Source organism: Ambystoma mexicanum, chromosome 5p (assembly GCF_040938575.1).
Source record: "Ambystoma mexicanum isolate Mex_15411 chromosome 5p, UKY_AmexF1_1, whole genome shotgun sequence".
Classification (NCBI taxonomy): Eukaryota; Metazoa; Chordata; class Amphibia; order Caudata; family Ambystomatidae; genus Ambystoma; species Ambystoma mexicanum.
In genome coordinates, this window is record NC_090930.1 from 904,755,753 (window position 1) to 904,774,537 (window position 18,785).

Below are 18,785 nucleotides of genomic sequence, written 5' to 3' on the forward strand. Positions count from 1 at the left end.
GAGGGTTCTGGGGACTCATTCACCCATGCATTCCCTACGCCGGCCACCAGTTTTTTCTCCCCGTCGTTGTCAACATGGTAAGAGCATCCATCCACATATACAGTGGGCATTCCCTCACACTTGTCTTCTTCAAAGACTTTGTGGGGGGAATTAAGGTATGCCTCCATGTTGTCCTTTATTTTTAGACTTTCGTCCTCGAGACAGTTTTCTCTGGCACACTCATGCAAGTCAGCCAGACCTTGCGCGAGGGGACTCTTCTTGTTTTGGCCATATCTGAACTCCACAGGAAAGCCTTGCATTGACAGAATCCAGGAAGTAATTTGGGAATTACTCACATTTCCGGCCCGGATTCTGTCACTTTGGAGATATTGCAGAGGCTGGTGTGGAGTCTCCACTATGATGTGTTCCCCCTGGATAAACGGGCGGTAATTCTTCAATGCCCACACCGTTGCCAGGAGTGCCTTCTCACAATCGTTGAATTTTTCCTCCACAGAGGATAAAGTTTTGCTCGCATAGGAGATTACTTTATTGACCTTGTCATGCTTTTGGTATAATACTGCCGTCAAGCACGTATTAGAGAAACCCGTCTCCAGGAAGAACTCCTTGTTTCTGACAGGGTAAGCTAGGCAAGGCGCTTTTGAGAGGCTTCTTTTGAGTTGTTTTACTGCCTCGGCTTGTTCTGGACCCCATTCCCACTTGACCCCCCCCTTCAGGAGATGAATCAGGGGTCTGGTGATCTCTGCGTAGCCCTCAATGAACTTTCTGCTGTAATTAGTCAGTCCAAGGAGGCTCCTTAGTTCCTGCAGAGTTGTGGGGTCTTTCTGTTTCTGAAGTGGTTCCACTTTCTTTTCCTGGGGACAGAGACCCTGAGGAGTAATCTCATGCCCCAAGAAATTAACACGGGTTCTACACCACTGTGCTTTCTGAAAGGAAAGTTTTGCTCTGGCGGCTCTCAACTGCGTCAGAACATAACGGATCTCCGCTATGTGTTCCTCCACAGATGAACTTTTGATGAGGACATCATCTACATAAGCCAGGTTACCCCTCGCACCCAGGTCGGGCATGGCCTTATGTAGGAAAATATTGAACTCATTACCGGAGTTAAGGTATCCGAAGGGAGTCCGGGTCCATGTATACTGCTGGCCCCCAAAGGTAAAAGCCAGCTTGTATTGGTCCTCCCTACTGACCGGCACGGTCCAGTATCCATTGGTCAGGTCTATTGCAGTGAATACCTGTGACCCCTGGATCTGGGCCAGCCCTTGGTCAATGTAGGGCAGAGGCCATCGGGAAGTATGGACCCGTTTGTTGAGCGCCCTGAGGTCGGCGCAGAGTCTCCACTGGCCGTTTGGCTTCAATATTCCCAGCACCGGATTATTGAAGGTGCTGTGGACTGGACTGATTATTCCCCTAGACTCAAGGTTCTTAATTATTTCAGTAAGGGACTCCATTGATGCGAGAGGCAAGCGATATTGCTTCACAAACACAGGAGTCATGCCAGGGTCCATGGGGATTGTTGTTGTGTGGATGTCAGTGCGACCACAGTCAAATGAGTCTACTGCAAAGAGATCTTGGAAATCCAAGAAAACTTGTTTCAACTTTTGCTTTTGTTCCAGAGTCACACAGGCATCAGCTAGGTTGACTCTCTCTTCCACCATCTGCCTGAAGCCTGGAAAGACTTCTGGTTTGGCTATCTCCGCGGCCTCCTCCAGCTGGGTGGAGAAGTCCCTGGTCAGAGTGCTGATTTGGACCGGAGGCTTCAAGTGGGAAAGGCAGCCCTCATGGACCTGGAAAATCACCTCATCCCTCCTGAAGTCACAAGTCACATCTTCCTTACCATAGGGGCAGGAAGTGTACACCAGGAAGTTCCCCCCATGCCGGCTAAAAATCCTGTCTGGTGTTGTATTGTCCTCACTGTCACTGTCAACACAGTCCTTGGGGATTGGCCCTAACAGTTCATTACCTAAATCAATGGAAAAATGTCGGTCATCAACCGCCATTCCAATAATGGTGCCTGCGGCTAGAGTAAATCTCTTTAAGTCGCTGTTATCCACCTCTATTAGAATGGTGTCATGTTCTATGTTGACTAATGGAGTTGGGTTTACCCCCAACCCTTGCTGTTGGAGAGAAGCATTTAGATGTATATAAGCATCAGGGTTTTTCAAATATTGTCCTCTTTTAACTTTCACTTCCAGGGAGAATTGTCGGGTCCTTTCTGGGATGGTGACCTCCTCTTTGAGCTGAATTTCAACTGCATAAGGTAGCAATTGAGCTGACCTAAATGCTTTTTCTGGATCATCAAAGCCCATGGGATTATCCGCTAATCGGGACCAAGCTTTGAAGTTTATTAGGTCCAAACTAATGGCAAAGCGATTGAGAATGTCACTGCCTAAGTAAAAGGCGGCAGGGACGTCTCGCACGACCCAACAATTGTGGACTATGCTCTTGTTGCCAATGGAGATTTTGAGCATACACCTGCTTGGCAGGAGATGTTTGGAATTAGGTGCTTCCAGGTAAATTTCCCATTTGTCTATCAGTTTGAAGGTGGGAATGGCTGGATCTTTTGGGAGTTGGCGAAACATGGCTTCGCTGATGAAGCTCTTACCATTGTTCACGCACACTCGAGCGAGAACAGAGTCCTTCCCATCATTTAACTGAACAGGGATGAACAACTGCTCTCCAATTTGCTGAATATCAGCCAGGCTCTGAGCTGATTTCACATCTTTCTGGACTATAGGAGTGGGAGTTTCTGATTGTGGATTAGTAAAGAATTTCAGGATGTTTCCTTCCAGTGTGGAATACCACTTTAGACTGGAAGGAAGGTTGATTTTCAGAAATAGAGAGGACCCCCCATCACCAGTCTGTTGTCCTACTGCTATTACTGTCGCGTCTGGAATTTGGTTATTCTGGAAGTGGAATTCTACTTGGTCAGATTTTTGTTCAACCATGTGGCATGTGCCGTTTAAACTACATGGTTGACACTCTGTTTTAATTTTATGGGTCGGCTAGTCTGGGTCCAGAGGACCTTGTTTACGCAATCTATTAGGGGTGACAACCTTCTCAGGAGGTCATTCCCTAGTAAACAAGGGGTTCCCTCTGGAGTCACAACTATGACCGGGTGTTTCAACTTGTGTCGCCCAATTTTAATGTCCAAATCTGCCGTCCCCTCGATGGGAATTTCCTTCCCGTCAAAGTTCTGGAGTTGTCCAGGAAGTGAGGTGAGAGGAATTTGGTAATTCTCTCCCCTTCCTGCATTCAGTTCGTCAAAGGCCCTTCTGGACAGAAGGGTAGCTTGAGATCCAGTGTCCACCCGTGCCAAAATTGTACCCTGCCCCTGTACTTGTACCGGGGCATAGTATCTTCCCTCCTTCTCCTCAAGGGGGCACAGATAATGCACATTTTTGGACAACTGGTGGGCTAACTTTCTGCTTTTGGACATCGCTAGCGAAGAGATTTGGGCAGAATTCTGTGGAGAGCCTTGGGAATCTGAAAGAAAAAATTGGCAACTGGAGATCAGAGCCATTGTGGGTTCCCCTGGCTCCGGTTCCGGGCCGCCCCCCCCCTTTTTGGAGGCAGTCACCAGGATGGGTTTGAACCAGGGGATTTTCTTGCTGTTGGTTCTGGGATGAGATGGTGGTCGGCGGTAGCTCAGTCTCCACATCTCCCCAGTCTGAATTTGCATCCCTAGTGACCCATTTTTCTTTGGGAGGAGTTCCCCCCTCTCTGAAGGAGAAGATCCTTTTCCCAGGATCCTCTGAGGATCCCTCTCCCTCAAATTGGATGATCTGTACCTCCTCCTCAAACTGAGTCTGTTTGGGTCTTTTGTTTCTCCTACCCGCCCTCTGCTCCTTAGGAGGCAGACTTTCAGGGGCAAGAGATTTTGTTTCCGGTTCCTGGGTTTCCAGGGGCTGTTTACAAGTGAGGAAGAAAGCTTCCTCCAAGGCTTTACACCCCCCTTCCCTTTGTGCCTCCTCCCTGGGAACCAGTGAGTTATCGGGGTGCTGCCCCCGTCATTGTTCTGGAGCACCAGGTCCAGAGTTGGGTGCGTTCTGCACCGGCATGCCGATCTGAGGGTTCTGCTGAGCCCTCAGTATGTGACCCAGATCCCGCGCCATGTTTTGAACCTGGCGCTCTAACTGGGAAACCCGCTCAGGCTGATACGGGGCCCTGTTTTCTCCCCTGGGCTGATCCCGGGAAGGGTAGCTATCCCTTCTTTGGTAGTACCCCTGGTTGGGAAGATTTGGATACCCCTCCACCCTTGGCCTCCCCTCTCCCGGATTCGGTTGTCTGGGCTCAGGGAATTGGGGAAAGAAGGGTGGAGGATTTTAGGGCTGGAAGTTGGGTGGATACCTGGGGAAGAAGTTCTGCCCAGGGTTTGGTGAGTTTCTGCCCTCCTGTGAGAAGTTGGGAGGGAAGTTCTCTGGGTTAGGTGCTTGGCTGGATCTCCCCCCTTGGGCTGGAGGAGTCCACACATAACCCAGGATGGGTCTGTTTCCCTTGTAACGGGGGCTTACATAATCAGGAGAGTGAGGGACCCCATTTGTGGGGCTGCCTCCCTGGCTCCCTGTCTGTGACTGGCCCGAGGACCTTCTGGGCCTAGCATTATTAGGTGCAGGTAGGTTTTTAGGCCCCCCCATCTCCAAATCTAAAACGGGGGTGACCTTTACCTCTGCCACCTTGGCAGCAGCAGGGGTGTTGTTGGCTTTGGGGTTTTTGGGCGCATTATTTTTATTTTCTATTGGCTTCTGCACCTCATAGATCCGGGTCGCCTGTTCAATGACCCAGTCTAAAGATCTTTTCTCGTGAAAATCCCTCACGAGCTGGGTCATTATGTATTTGGGCAAGGCATGGAAAAACGTATTAATAAATTCTCTGCTATCCGTGCGCACCCTTCTTGTGGTCTGTGCAAAAGCACGCTTTAACTCCTGCACAAATTCTTGTGGGGCCTGATCCTCCCCACATTGTAAATTGTAGGCTGCCTTGCGAGCCTCTTGAGGATTTCTATGAGTAGAAAAATGTTTCAAGATGGCCGCCTTATAGGTGGACCATCTTAAATGATTTTGGTCCTCCAGCCCCGCAAAGAAACTGGAGTATTCCGGGGAGAAGGTCCACTTTACATATTGAATACAGCTTTGGCTGTCCTTCAAATGGAAAGTCTCCATCATTTGCTCAAACAACTCTAAGTGCTCCCAAACAGAATACTTGGCGTTCTTATGATAAGGCGTGATGACGCTCCTGATTGCCTTAATCTGCTTTAAGGGGGTCCTTAAGCAAGGCCCTTTTTGTCTTATTGGCCCTTTTGGTCCGGGTAACCCTGGTCCATTCATCTTCTGACTCAGAGGCACTGCTCCCAGAGGTTCCCGTCTGTTCTTCCAGGTTTTCCCAGATTCTGCGAGCCTGGGAATGGCTGGCAGAATGTGGGGACCTGGTCTCCTGTGTCCTGTACCGCTCAGAGGAGTCTTCAGATCCCTCCTTGCTGCCAGGATTTGATGGGTACCCCCCCCCACTGACCTAACTGGGCAGAGGTTTTCAGGATGCCCTTAATGGGCCTACTCTCCTGGGGTTCCCCATTAAATTGCACTGTGCTTGGGTGCCCATACCCGGATGCCCGCCCCTCCATTCCTGGGTGGTACTGGCCTATGAGCCCCATGCTTCTGGCTGGATAGTAATCTGCCATCCCTGTGGCCCTGTGCTCATGTGCGCCAGGGGACATGGGGGTGGCAGAGTCCAGGGACTGAGAGAGATAAAGGCCTCTGGTACTAGGGCTCCTGGGGTTACGCTCAGGAGTTTCTCTTTCCCAGCGAACCTCATCTCTATCCGCCCCTGCTCCCTGTTGCAATGCAAGAGCCTGCGCCTTCAGTTCCTCAGTTAAGGCCTTACTAGACTCTATCAGTCTCTCCTGCATCACTACCTGTTGTTGGAGTCTATCATTGTGCTGGCAGAGAGCCTCATTCTCTCTCTGTGCCTCCTGATTGGTCCTGGAGCACTGGGCCAGTTTTTGCTGCAGGAGGGTTACCTCCTGAGCTGTGTCCCTATTGGCCTGCTCCTTTCTTGCCAGAGCATCCTCCACCCTCCTGGTGTGTTCTAACAAGTTCTGGTGTTCTTTTTGGAGGTCACCCAGCCCCTGGAGGGCCAAGTGATTTTCTTCTGTTTTTCTTTTTAAATGGCAGACTTCCTGGCCCAAGGCGTCTCTTTCCTGACTAAGAGCCTGCATTTGTGCCGCCAGGACGTCCCTCTGCCTTTGAAAGGCACCAGCTTTCTGGCGTACTTCATCACACTCTGCCTGGGTATCCAGGTCTTTCAAAATCAGCTTGTTGCTCTCTGCCTTCACTCTATCTAGATGACTTTGCAGGGTGGCTACCTGCTCCGTGCATGCCCTGTTAAAGTCTAATTGTTGCTCCAGCTTTTTCTGGCTCTGCAGTAAGGAGTCCAAACTGTCTTGGTGCTCCTTCTGCAGGGCCAGAAATCTAGTATCCTGGTCAGCCTTTTCCTGTTGAGGTATATCCATGTCCTTTTATTTTAATGATATACTGCCTACTATCATTTTCTGACTCCTGGCTCCTCTGCAGCCTCTGCTCAGAAGAGTCCAGATCAGATTGGGCCTTCTGTAATGCCAGCAGTTGCCTACTCGCCAGATCTTGGCCTTCAGCACATTTGTCCTGCATGGCTCCCATATGTAAATATAAATATGACGCTTCCCTGGCAATCTTGTTGTGCTCATCCTTGGCCTTAGAGGACATATATAGTTCACTCAGGGCAACATGTAAGGGACCCTGGTCTCTCCATTTATCTGACCCTGTTTCCGTGATCTGGGGTGCGATTGCTTGCAACCAGACCGTCTGGTCCTGATGAGTCCACTCACCTCTCACAAATAGCTTATGTAAGAAGTGCTCTCTGGCTATTTTCATATCTACCAAGGTCGTCATTCTGGAATTTGAGTTCCTTCCTGACTTACAGAAGTTTGTATTTTATTTTTGCAAAACAGACCTTTTCCTTAGAGCGTTCCTTTGAGGAGTGCTTTACAGCGTAACACAGCATGATGATCCGACCGGATATGTGTATCTGGTCAGCTGGCACACTGTATTAATCTGCACAAGTGATAGATCTAATCCGGAATCCCCGGCTACGAGCCCCCAATTTGTAAGAGGATTCAATTCAACACTACAGCCAAGTCAATGCCTAGTCTGGGATACTGAATGGAAACCCTTATTGATATATCTTTGTGTCCAGTTCATGCGTTCTGGATGACTACCCCTATATAACACCCCTCTCTTGGAATCCCCCTGACCCCACTGAGCCAAGAAGTAGTTCTGTTTTGCAAGTTAAAAGGTTTATTTGAGAATTTAAACAATATATATATATATCACACTTTATAATAAATTAATAATTGAATATCACACTTAATCTGATATGATAAAGATTAACAACGGAGAATCTGGCACTAGCCCACTTCTTTATAATCACTAAGGAGTTGACATGAAATGGATAAGGTAGCACACTGGTAAATAGGGACAGAAAAATAATGTGGTAGGGAATGCTTTATAGGGTTCAAGGAAATGCAAGGTTGAATGAATGAAATGCAGTATAGAAGATAAACTGATATGGTTTCACAAAAGACAAGGTAATCACTTTCCCTTTGTGGCAATTCACCCCCCCTATACAATATAAGGAGATGGATGGAAGAGCACACAGTTCAGGTATACAATCACAATGTAATACAGAGTTCCAGTTTCCCAGCAAGCTTAGAGGAGAATAGATATGAGTTTTACACAGGCTCAAAATGCTTTTAATATGGTGACAATGCAGTGAGAAATATGCTGAAAATGCTTTTAATTCCCTTCAGGAGGTTCAGGTTGAGGATTAGTTGGTTTAAATAAGTTCAGGCTTACTTTAGCAATGTTCTAGGAATGATTGGCAGGTTAAACACATTTTTGGCAAATGAAAGCAAGGAAGCTGTGTTTTCACACGTGGAGAAATTTGCAAATCGCGGTAAAATTCGTGAGTGCGTTTTTCGCGATTGCGGCAAAAGTATAGGGAATAGGAATGCGGTTCTAGGTTTGTTGAAAAGCCGAGATTCTCAGCTTTCAGAGGAAAGTTACTGCAAGTCTCTAAGACAAACGGTCACGGAGATATGAGCGATATGGTAAAGGTCGTTTTTCAGATTTGAAATTTTAAAAGTTCAAAGTGACAAGTTACAGCTAGCAACTAGAATTGACAGGTGACAGCTTTGCAAATGACAGGTGACAGTTAGGAGACAGTTCTGGTTAGATTAAAATAGATTGAATTATATTATTTTAACTAAGAGATTGGTTCTGCACAGTTCTGCTAGGTACTCACAATATATTTAGAAATAGAATGGGCCTCGCCACGGATCTGGTCAGGTTTTCTTCACTCGCCACGGACGGTCTCTGCGCACAGCGGTCTGGGTCAGCTCTCTGGTTCTGCGAACAGCGGTCTGGGTCAGCTCTGCTCTGCCTCTGGTTCTGGATACTGCTCTGCTTTCTCTGGGTACAGCACTGCTTCTGGATCTTTCTGCACAGCTTTCTCTGGACCCAGCGCTGATCTGCACGGCTCCTGGATGCTGCTATCGCTGTTAGGTTTGCTGGATGCTGAGGCCCACTGAGAAGAGTTCTCAGTTTGTGGGTTTAGGCCCTTGCTTTGAGTTCTGAATCAAGTTCTTTGGAGTTTTAAAGTCTAAGTGTTGAATATAGTATCTTCTGGATGTTGTGTGGTCCGGCAGAGCGCGTTGCAGCAAATGGAATTGAATGTCTCTATCTGTCCTGACTGTCTGCTTTTATGTGTTTTGAAAGTGGGTGTGTGTGCAGCATCACTAGCCAGCCCCTCTTTCAACTTTTCATTGGCCCATTTCTCCCCTCTCCCATGATTGGGGAAGGAACTGTGAGTCAGAGTGATGCTGTAGGTTTTATGGGTCAGAGGATCCTCCCCTGGTCAGTTTGCCCACAAATCTATATTTGATTCAAAATGCACATTTCTCAAATACATAGTGGTTTGTCATTGCATGTACATATTACCTATCACATGAGGTAGTCTCTGTCCAAATCTGCTCTTCCTGAGAGCTTGCATTGAGAAATGGCAACATTTTGCGCTTTTGGTCAGGTTACCAATATCGGATTCTTACTCAAATTTACCCAAATGTGTGCAAGGCATGCAGGCATTAATTGATGAAGTATCAGACTTTTCACATGCAGACATTTTAAGTAATACCCTCTTAACTGCTAGTTTGCCCCCAGATCATGCCACCGGTTCTAAAAACCTCTTAAAATGTGGGCAGAAAAATGACAAGAATTATGGTATCATTTAAATAATTATGACAAGTCCGTACTATGAGTTATTCATCTTTTTCTAAAACCATATTCTGGCTACAGGGGTGTGTCTTTTCAGGTCACATGGTACAGAAACCAGTCTTTCCACTTTCTTCAAGCTCAGCCTCTGTCTCCAGTTTCTCCCCCTCCCAGTTTCTGCCAAGAGGAAGCCATTTTTATGACACCCCCAATAAAACATTTGCCTGAGTCAGGACAGGGCTTTGTTCAATTTCCTGCAGAGCCCAGGTAATTCAATCAGAGAAGTGTCATATCCCTTTTGGTGGGAACAGCAAAAGGCAGCTAGGCCTGGGAACACAGCTGTGGTGCAAGTCTCAACTCCTGTCGGGGGTAGCTAGTGGGCAGAATTCAGTTTCATTAAGCCAGGTTTCAGATAAAATGTCACTTTTTGTTCCCCATTTTAAGTCAAGACTATTTTTACATATGCAGCTAGAATGCTTGATTCTAAGTTCAAAACTATGACATTTTAACACTGACAAACTATGTGGCAGTCACAAGTCTGTCCCTCAGTTTATTTACACATTTCGATTTTTGGTAATTTTAAATCCCGTTTCAGTTTAAGCCGCTGCAGACCTGCAGAGCTCAGCCAGTCTTGTTATAAACCTTCAAGTCACTTCAGAATATAACTTTACATTGTATCCACCTCTCAGTAAGTCTTTCTTTGGCCTGCTTTGGGTTCATTTATTCAGTTTTACAGAAAGTCTGGTGGTTTTAAAACGCCGGCTTTCTGATAGTGGTGAGTACTGGTAATGCAACCATTTTTGGGATTTTTCTTGGATTAATGCATTCCAAACAGGAATGGTTCTTACATGGTAGTAAATCCTTGCTTAACATTGTTTTGATGGGGCTCCTTACAGTAAAATGGTTATGTGGAACCCCACAAAAGGGTTGAATCTTTAAAGTGGTCCGGTGAGCCACGAATTCAGCAACTTTTTGACATCAATAACAGTGGATTTTGTTAACAAAGATCTTTCTTTACACTGGTGGGTGGCAAGTGAGGTAACCATTTTGGTGTGCGCACAAACTGCGTGGTTCTCCTGGATTCTGGCGCACTTGTGGGCTTTTTGGCCATCTTGGATTTTCTAAGCCCACAGCACCAAATGTTGCAGCATGATAGCTCAAACGTGGGTCAGGACACCCAACAGCTCTGGATGTTGCTGCAGGGCCCAATCACCAACAGGCATCACTGTGGTGTAGGGGCTGGAGATGGTGAACAATGGGGGAGACACGGGCGGCCATCTTGGAGAGTGAAAGCACCTCGTGTGTTTAAATGGTGGCACAGGGTCCTGGTGATGTACGCTTCATGCAGCACAGCTCATGTGCATCACAGAAGTTTTTGAAGTTAAACACTTTCAAGCTGCAATGTTTTCCTAGGCTACCGCGCTCGCAGCGCTAAGAATAGCCGTAAAATTAAAAGCTGTGTTTAAATACAGCCAGCTGCCATACCTAAGCATAGGGACTCCATCGATCGTCGGTAGTTGTGGCCAGCTGATTCTGCAGAGGAGCGCATAAATGTTTTTATTTATTTATATTTTAAAAAAGGGGGGAAATTGGCACTTAAAAAAAATAAGGATGACAGTTAATCTGGTGCTGAGATGCTAACTTCTCCCAATCCTTAGTTGTGGCACCTCCCGGGGTTATCCATTTGTGGCATCGTTCCACAGGACTCTCATCACTGAGAGATTGGGACCTGGTGAAATTGCAGCAAGTGCAGTTGACACTGCTGCAGGAGTTGAGGCTTCATTCAGTGCCGGTGATGTCCCACCGGTGGATGCAGGTGCTGCAGCTGGTGCTGATTTCTGTGCACATAATTCATGAGCCCCAGGAATTTTTATTTTGTGGTGATCACGTGATTTCCGATACACATCATCCACATCATCACATTGGGCTCACACCAGATGATTTATCATTATTGATGTTGCCAGGATTTGTGATGGAAATTAGAAGGGCCACGTTTTAGTGTTTTCTTTCACAATGTGCATAGTACGTCCTCCTTCCTCTTTTTTAGAACTGTTTTCTTTCACTTTAAAGTATCGCCAAGTGTCTGCAGTGTTCTTTATTCCAGTTGCTATCTTCCTGGGTGGTGACAGATTGGGGAACCAGGTTACATCATCACTGCTGCTGTCATGGTTGGACCTGTTGGAATGTCCAACTGGGGAGAAAAATGTAAAACAGCATAAATTACAACACTAAAAAGACAATGCCACAAAAAATGAAAAGAGTAATCAATTACTAGATAAGGAAAAAGAGGATTAGGTGAAAAGTAGGTAAAAAGGAAAAATAATTAAAGGGTTAAAGTGCCAACAGTTCTTGCAGTTAATTGGATAACCTTTCACTAACAAGCACTGATAGCAATGATCAATACAAGCTTATTATTTGTGGGTGGGGTCATTATTTATTGTTACACACTGCCGTGCACCCTGATTGGACATTTCACATGAGCGTATGTCCTCATACCACATGAGCATAGCCATGTCGATGCATCGCAATGTGTGATTGGACCGTTTGTTGACGAGGATAAGAATCACATGTATGCGTGAAGCCACAGCACGTGATATGATTGGCTGGTGCATCAAGCACGAAGATGCGTAGCTGTGTTAAAGGTGCTCAACCTCCTATTAGGTCATTTCGCACGCACAGATTTAGTCAAACTGCATGAGCGGAGTCGTGTAAATGCACCGCAGTGTGCCAATGGTCGCTCTTTGATGTGGCTAGAAGGGTAATGCTGCCCATAATCCGATTAGCTGTTAAAAACAGGAACGAAGCTGCAGAGCCACGTCAATGTAGGTTTTGAAGTGATTGGGCCTTCGATTGATGCGACTACTGACACATGTTCATTGGGCAATGTGATTGATCAATAATTTAGGCACTTCATTGTGCCTGGGTGTACCCGTGCATACGGAAAATGCATTCCAGTTGGCTATATGGCATAACCACGGTTATACCCCTCTACCAGACATCTTGTTCATGTTTTCTGTCATCTCTTGATGGGTAAACTTCATTGTGAGCCTTCAGGAATTTTTAAAAGCAGTACCTTAATTTATGCATTCCTTTTTTAACTTTCTTCTTCCTATACCCTTGTCTTCTGCTTTGTAGTGTGTTCATTTTGTTATTTTAGCTTGTATATATTTATTTTTTTAAGTTTTTCTTATATTAAGTGGCAGAGTCCTTTTTTGTTGTTTATTTGGAAAGTTTTTATTTTTCCTCCATGGTGCTGCATTCCAAAATGACTATGAACAGCAGTAATGATGAAGTATTGTGGGTGGCTTCAGCTTTACCACCACGGAAGAAACAATGTACACAAAAAACATAGCTGACAGTTGGCAATATTTCCTCGAAAAGGACCAACACAGCAAAAAGGAGATTGAGGAGGTCATGTGTAATTTCTGTGGTAAGATTTTGCAGTGTGTTCCTTTACACAAGCTGGCACAAAGCTTTGGGACATCCACGTTAATTACTATGAAAAAGTGAGGGGTCAGGCCGGGGTTCAACTTCTAATGGATTTAAGTTACCAAAATTAGGGAAGCAGACCTTACATGTAGCTACTGATTATTCTTAAAAAAGTAAGCCTTGCATTAGTATTAGCAATATCAGTTCAATTCATGTTCAAGGTATAATCATAACACGAATGAAAGAGGCTCCTCTGAGCCAACATTGACTATGACCAGTACTTATTGTTTAGTTCAATGGATGAATTGTGTACTAATTAACTGTATGGGCCATTGTGCCAAGCCACCACCTTAAGTCTAAATAATTGTTTTATGTCTTTTTCCCCTTATTTCTTCTTTTTCTCTCCCTTTTCTCTTCCCCGTTTTTGTTTCTTATTTGTTGATTGTGCAATATATGTGTCAAAACAAAATTTCTCTTTGTACAACCCCTATGACCCAATACCATATCCAATCCCTTCTCTCTGTGTCGCCTTATGTATACCGTTTGAAAATGGGTTCATATTGTACTTGTTATCAGAATTACGCCCTATGTTGTTTTGAGAAAGGCTCAAGTGCAGCCGAAACATGTGTAAACTGAAAGTCACCACACCGTTTTCTGTTTCTTTTAAATCAACTCAATACAGATTTACTGAAAAAAGATCTAACAAACAGTGTGGCACAGTTATTTTGTGGTGAAACCTTTCTTCTGACATCCATGTTAATTCAACATTGTGTCTGTGTTCATAGGGATGAAGTGAGTGAATCCTATGGGAAGGCTCACGAGAAACAAAAGGAGAAAGGACATGAAGCAAGATCATCACAGCAGTATTTGTCATCTGTGCCACAAACTTCTTATTCGATTACAAGATATTTTCCATCATTTAACACCCATCTGCAGTTCATCCTGCCTGCAACCTATCTTTCAAATTGTATTGTGTCGTGGAAGACCTGTTACAGTTTGATTGAGGTGGGGTGTGGCACCAAGTTTCTTGGGGCAAGGTTATGCTATGATATGATATGGCATTTGTAACGCATCTATAAACAAGTGTTTCAAGGCGCGTCGAGGCAAGAAAGGGGAAACAGACCAAGGACAGAGACAACGATCTTACTAGGCCAAATGACATTGAGATTGTGCAAGTGCAGGGGAGGAGGGACCGGAAAAGTGCCAGGGGAAAGAGGAGGGGGCAGTGCTGTACACTGGATCAAAACAATAATAAGAAGTGCAGCCAGCAGGTGGCAGGTGCAAGGGTAAGTGCAGGCAGCAGGTGTCCAAAAGTGCAGGTAGGGGTACTGTAGGGTTACAGATACAGACCCAAGTGCAAGGGTTGCTGGTAGGCAGTGCCAGGGTGCAACTGGTGGGCAGGGACATGGGCCTGAAATCAGAGGGTCGCCAGCTGAACAGCACAGTATCAGACAGGAAATCAGCAGGGGAGGAAGAGAGAGAAGGCAGAAGAAAAGAGGAAGGTTGAGGTGCTTCCAGAACCGGAGATTGTTCTCCTCAAGTTTCAGAGAGGCAGGGAGGCTCTTCCAGAGCGATGCCTCAGCTGAAGAAAGAGATCTACTACCAACTTGTTGCTTGGAGAAGTGACTGACCCTGAGGGAGTTGGAGGTGGAGGAGTGAAGAGCTCGAGTAGGAAGGTATTTAAGAAGAGAGAGTTGGAGGTATTGAGGACCCAGGCCCCAGAAGGCCTTGTGGACAATGCAGTGTGTCCTGAACTTAATCCTTGCAGCCACTGGGAGACAATGTGGAGATTTTAGTGCTGGAGAGATGCGATCCTTGGGCTTGAAGCCAAGGACAAGTCTTGCAGTCGTGTACTGGATGAGTTGCAGAAGGCAGAGTGTAAAAGCAGGCAGATTTAGAAAGTGGTTGTTGCAGTAGTCCAGCCTAGAGAGAACAAGAGCTCTAGAGACAGTGAGCTTCTGGGAGAAAGAGAGGAAAGGATGAATACCTCTGAGGAGGTGCAGTTGGTAGTTTGACTTCTTAGAGACGTCAGAGCTGTGAGGAGAAAAGGAGAGTGTGGATTCGAAGATGACCCCAAGGTTCTTAGCCGCGCAGTTGGGAGCAGGAAGAGTGCCAAGAGAGGCTGGCCAGACAGTGACTTGAAAGGAGAGTTCAGGTGTGCCGATGAGGAGAATCTCCATCTTACTGGCATCAAGGCAGAGATCGTTAGCAGTTCTTTTAGAACATACAGCCAATTACCAATGTTAGGTGTATTTGTAGTGTCCATTTATTTTTACCCCTTTATTTTTTTTAGTTTTGTTATATGTATGAATCCTAGTATTTTTCCCTTCCCAGTTACTACCCCTTTTTTGTTAGCCCTAAAAACTGTCTTTTTCATGACCAACTTTTCAGTTATAAAAATAGACAAAAAGAACACATACAGTATATATGGATCAAAGACCCTTAATTGATCTTTTCAATAAAGTGGGCTTCATTATAATTTTGCTGGTCCAGTAACAATGGTGCCAGTAAGCCTACCGGCAGAGTTGTTACCAGACCGGCACAGTACAACTCTGCAGGCGGGTGCTGTCCCTCCCGCCAGGGTCAGACCTGCCAGGCCTGCCAGGCGGGACGGCACCCACCTGCGCAGTTCTCATGGAAGTACCAGCACCATTGTTAATGTTGCCGGTGCTCCTGTGTCCCATGTCCCCATTCCCATGGAGTCCATTGGGACTCCATGGGAATGGGGACTAACAAAATTACAGACACCTGACTTCCCGGCCACCGGACTCGGAATAGCCCGGTGGCACCGGGAAGTCAGGCACTGGTAATTCATTACGGGTCTGGCAGCTACCTGCCAGTGTTTTACCAGCACGGTTACCACTGGACCTGTAATGAGGCCCAGTATGTGTTAGAAAAAACAAAATATCTTTATGCAGTTCATTATAGCTGTGGTTATGTACTGTGGATGCTTCAGGTAGAACTCCCCAGTCGTTGCCGCATTTAGCCGCTCATGCATCAGTGGTAACTGCAGCTATAAAACTGTTTTTAAAAAAAAACATATATACATATATATGTGGGCAGTAGTCTTGTAAATAATTATTTGAGGATACATTGAGTGTAGTCTTTGTATACAGTTGTGTAACACTTTAATAACTTTATTTTTATCAACAGTACATATAAATGTAAACACTTCAAAAAGTTAATATGCAAACAAAGTTTTTTAAGAACAGGCTTTTTTGGGAGGAATGTGGTTGCACAATTTATTTTTATTTTATTTTCTGCACATAATAAATTGGTTTCATTTGCTCAATTGTCTATTATTATGATCAATTATGTATGAAATAACAAAACCCTTGAAATTCAAGGAAAAAACTTTAGTTGCAGGCACGTTAAGGTAAGAACTTAACGCAACAAAACCCCAGAAATTCAGCTAAAGCCACCTTAACTTTTCACTCCTGCCTATGACCACAATGATGACATCACAGATCACATCACTGATGACATCACTAATTACAATACAACAGTAACTGGCATTAAGCATGGCCTTCAGCCGTGGTCAGCGTGCATGGCCAAATATATTTTAACACATGAATGGGTACTAGACATGGCCTTCCATTATGGACAGTGGTCACAACCTTCACTCATTTGCACTGAATATTTTACAACATTAACAGGCTACCAACCATAGATTTTGGCATTTACCAGTGGATAAAGCTTTCAACAGTGTCTACTGTATATTATGTACACAGATCAGGCACTAGCCATGGACTTTAGCACAATACTGGCCAGTGGCCACAATCTTTGGCTGTGCCCAGTATATATTCTAACATATAAATGGGCCACTAGCCATGGTCTTTGACCTTCAGCAGTTTGTACATCTTTTGGCCATGTCACTGTATATTTTAAAACAATAAAATGCAATAATCGATGGACTTCGGCCATGCCCACTGTGTATTATACAACACTAATCAGCCACTAGATATGGCCTTTGGGAATGCCCACTGTATATTATATACACTGACCAGCTAATAGCCATGGGGCCTCATTCCGAGTATGGCGCTAACCAATGGCGCTATTAACGCCTTGGTTGACGCCGTACCCGGACTGGCAGCGCCTTGGTGGATGGCGGAATTACCGCCCCATTCCAAGGTTGGCGGGGCGGTAAATCCCCATTCACCAAGGCTCTTCCCCATTCCCAAATGAGCCCCCATAGGGCTCAATTGGAATGGGGAAGATGCAAATAACGGTGACCGTTCATTACGGTCACCGTTATTGGCTTGGAGGCCCCTTTGCGCCCTCGACTTTAACACCTGCTCAAAGCAGGTGTTAAGGGCGAGGGCGCAAAGGGAACTCGGAGTATGGCGGTAAGGGATCACCGCCACCGGTCTCGTTACCGGTGGCCGCTATCCCTTACCGCCATACTCGGAATGAGGCCCATGGTCTTCACCACTATAGTAGCCAGTGGCCATTGCCTTTTGCTGTGCCGACTGCATATTCAAATTCATATTAATGGGCACTAGCTATGACCTGGCCACTCACAACAACTTTCAACGTTGCCGACGGTATGTGGTTATGTGTCATAAAGGAATCAGCTGGTATGTTCTCTAACAAGATGTTATGAAATCAATTAACAATTAGTCTAGAAACTCGAGCACATACGTTATTTGACAGATGTGTTCCGATTGCAGATTTTGAATGACTCAAGTTTTAAAGATCCGTCTAATATTAGAGACTGATGAATAGAAGTGTATACAAACTAATATTCTAGACTACTTAATTAGAGAGTGATTTAAAATGATAGAAATTGATGTTTTCAATGTGCTTTTTTGTTTGGTTGTGGTCTAGGAGCTGCGTCCCTGGAAGTCCAGGGCACAAAAGCGTGTCCAAAAAATGTGGGGTACTGTGAGTGGGCTTCCGGGGACGCAGCATCCAGAACTTACATTGAGCAATAAGCAGGCAGCCGGAGGCCAGAGCCTGCAGAAGGTAAGTGGGAGAGCAGAGGACGGGGCAGAGGGTGCCATGTAGCATTTCAGGGATTGGTGGGGGGCCCTCGTAATAGAGACCGGGAGAGGGTCAATTACAAAAGGCCGCGCCTGCGAAATGCAGCATTTTGTGCTGGTATATGCAGGTGCAGACTTTTGTATGCAACCTATGGACATACACCTGTTTTTTAAACTAATTCTACACGTCAAACAATCATGAAAGCTAGAGACCGTCATGAGGCAGCAAAAGTACCTGTGAAGGGAAGATAATGGACAATGTGGTCTTCTCTTTTTCCAGAATTAGCAAGGGCATAGTTGTGAAGTTGTTAACACTGTATTCCGAGAGGGATTGCTGAGTTCAAAAGCATGGTGCTTGCTCCACTTCTTAAGACGATCCACATGTGCCTGTGCTATTGGTGAACCCAGATTATGGTTGAATTATCTGGGGTTTCTCATACGATTTTTATGATGGGAAGTGTTGGCTTCCTAATAAAAGAACGCAGCCAATGGAGAGTACAGAGTGGGGGGGAAGCCTTACCTAGAGTACTGCACAAGAGCACCTGTAAGCAGTGGTCGAAGTGTACGAAAGAAGTAGTGGAACTATGATCCCTACTGGCCTGCACCACTCCCCACAAACACCATCACCACGCCCCCTTCCATGCACAATACAAACTCCAAAGCACATGTGCCTGTTGTTTAGGGGAATGCCCAGTGCATTGCACTGAAAGTGCAAGCTTCAACTTATTCCTATACTTTTATATTAAAATGAAACCATTCCGGAACAGTTTCTTTTCAAAATAGAAGTATAGGAACGGTAAAACGTAATTAAAAGAAGTAGAGGAGCACCGCTCCCGACCGCTCCCACCCAACTTCAACCACTGCCTGTAAGTGGGGGAGCAGACATTCACGGTGTTTGAATTGAGGTGTGATCCTCTGGGCTCCCATTCGGAGCAATTTGATGTCTGATCTGTCACTCCCCGCTTCCCACTTACCCTTTCTGACTCCCCATATTTCACCTCATTACATCCTCCATACCCCAGCATGTCTCCACCACCCTGCCTCCCATTTTTTAAAATTACACTTACCTGCCTTG